Genomic DNA, 2035 nt, shown 5'->3' with positions numbered 1-2035 from the left:
GGAAGGGAGGAAGTAAGGAAGGAAAAGGAGAGTCTATATTCTCTTTTCCTCTTTTTTTTTGAATCTGGGCTGGTCTTGACCTTATTTCCTGGCAGCTTCCTGTTTTTACCCTGGGGAATGTTGTCACTGTTAAGAAGCCCAAGCAAAACCTACAAATGGGACATCACCTGGAAAGAGAAAAATCTACCTGACGGACCACAAAGGCCACAGACATGTGTGTGAAGCTTTTTGGACCCTTCTAGACCCTCCCAGTGCACAGCTGAATGCAGCTGATGCCATCAAGAGTAGAGGAACTGCCCAGAGTTCCTACCTGAACTCCTGAACCAGTAAGTTATAAGAAATAATAAGCTGTATTTTATTTAGAGACAGGGTCTCACTGAGTTGCTTAGTGCCTTGCTTTAGCTGAAGCTGGCTTTGAATTCACAATCCTCCTGCCTCAGCCTCTCCAGCTGCCAGGATTACAGGTGTGCAACACCACACCTCACTGTTGCTATTAATTAAGCAGCAAGTTTGGGATGGTTTGTTATACAGCAACAAATAACAGATACATTAAAGGTAAAGCTAGAAATGTCCTTTGAAGTCATTAATCAACATCCATTCAACAAATATTAATTGGTCCCTCATTATATGTCAGGCACAATTTTAGATATTCATGAAGAAAAAATTTCAAAGATCCCCACTATGGGGAAACTAATATTTTAATAAGAAAAGTGAATCAATATTAAATAACACAAAAATGAGTAACTTATGTAGTATATTAGAATTGATGAATGGTGTGGGAAAAGAAAGAGTGGATCAGGTTAATGGGGCCATGTGAGTGGGAGAGGATAGTGCATCATCAAAACTTTCTCTTATCAGTAGTGAAAAATTTGGGATGGCTGGGGACTCGGCCAGTGTCATCAGGTTAACAGAAAGGAAAGCTTGGGCTCTAGCCCCAAGCCCTTGCTCTCAAAAGCACGACTCTTTCTGCTGCACCTGCACTCTGTGTAACAGTCTCTCCTGGTTAACCCACATCTTCCAATAGCCCTGGGGCCTTTTGGGTGCCAAGCACAAGGCTACAGTATGTAGGTTGCAGGAAAGAGATACCTTCCATTCATAACAGGTCATGGTGATTGTTCCTATGTAGGCCCAGCAACCAAGACTGTTGTGCTCACATGTATCTACCTGAGCTGTGGCCTTTGCTGGCTCCCAGGCTGTTGTTGACATGTTAATTCACTCTGAACACTCCTCAGGCAAACTCAGGGCTGGTAAGCCTCCTCCACCCATTAACCAGAACCACAGTGTGTGGGTGGGGAAGGTGCTTCATAGCTGTGTCCTCTTCCCTGACTCAATAGAGAGTTTGCTCATACCTCATCTGCTCTCAGAGGCACCATCCATTTTTCTTCCTCCCCCCCAAAAGATTTTTTTCTGAACTTTGATCTTCTTTTAAAAATGGTTTCTCAACTGCATGGCCAACCAGATATTTGAAACTATTGCTTTGTGTTAAGGAACTGAGCCTCATCTCTCAGGATTAGTATCTTTTATCTCTACCATCTCTTATTAAGCATCCATCCAGAGGAAGAAGCCACCAAGGGGAGTGGACACTGCTGCTTCTGAGATCTGTATATTCTTATATCTCTTCAAAATATCCCAAAGAACACCAGAGATGTACCTGGACGATCACACAATCACAGGCTTGTTGGTGAGTTCACCCAGGTGCAACGGGTTACACCATATATGTACATACTCCATCACTTCCTGCACACACCAATGAGGCCAGGTTTTGTTCAAGGGCACCAAGAAATGTCATAAGTAATTTTATAATGTTTTTATACTCATAAAAGGGGGAAGCAAACAAGTTAAAAATAGCCTATTAAGGGCTAGGGGTTGTAGCTCAGTGGTAGAGTGCTTGCCTGCATGTATAAGGCACTGGGTTTGATCCTCAGCACCACATAGAAATAAACAAATAAATAAAATTAAAGTATTGTGTTCATATACAACTAAAATATTTTTTTAAAATAGCCTTTTAAATCATATATATATATATATATATATA

The 2035-nt window shown here is 41.5% G+C and overlaps 1 protein-coding gene across 1 annotated transcript in view; it reads right to left on the bottom strand.

Annotated features, from left to right (window-relative positions):
* The window catches only part of Ism1 (isthmin 1), a 74155-nt gene that overhangs the window by 12364 nt on the left and 59756 nt on the right, over positions 1–2035 (bottom strand). The gene's annotated exons all lie outside the window — the stretch shown is intronic.

The sequence above is a fragment of the Marmota marmota genome, unplaced genomic scaffold (genome assembly GCF_001458135.2).
Source record: "Marmota marmota marmota unplaced genomic scaffold, marMar, whole genome shotgun sequence".
Classification (NCBI taxonomy): domain Eukaryota; kingdom Metazoa; phylum Chordata; class Mammalia; order Rodentia; family Sciuridae; genus Marmota; species Marmota marmota.
The sequence above is the reverse complement of the archived record's forward strand: the minus strand, read 5'-3'. Positions and strand labels throughout refer to the sequence as shown.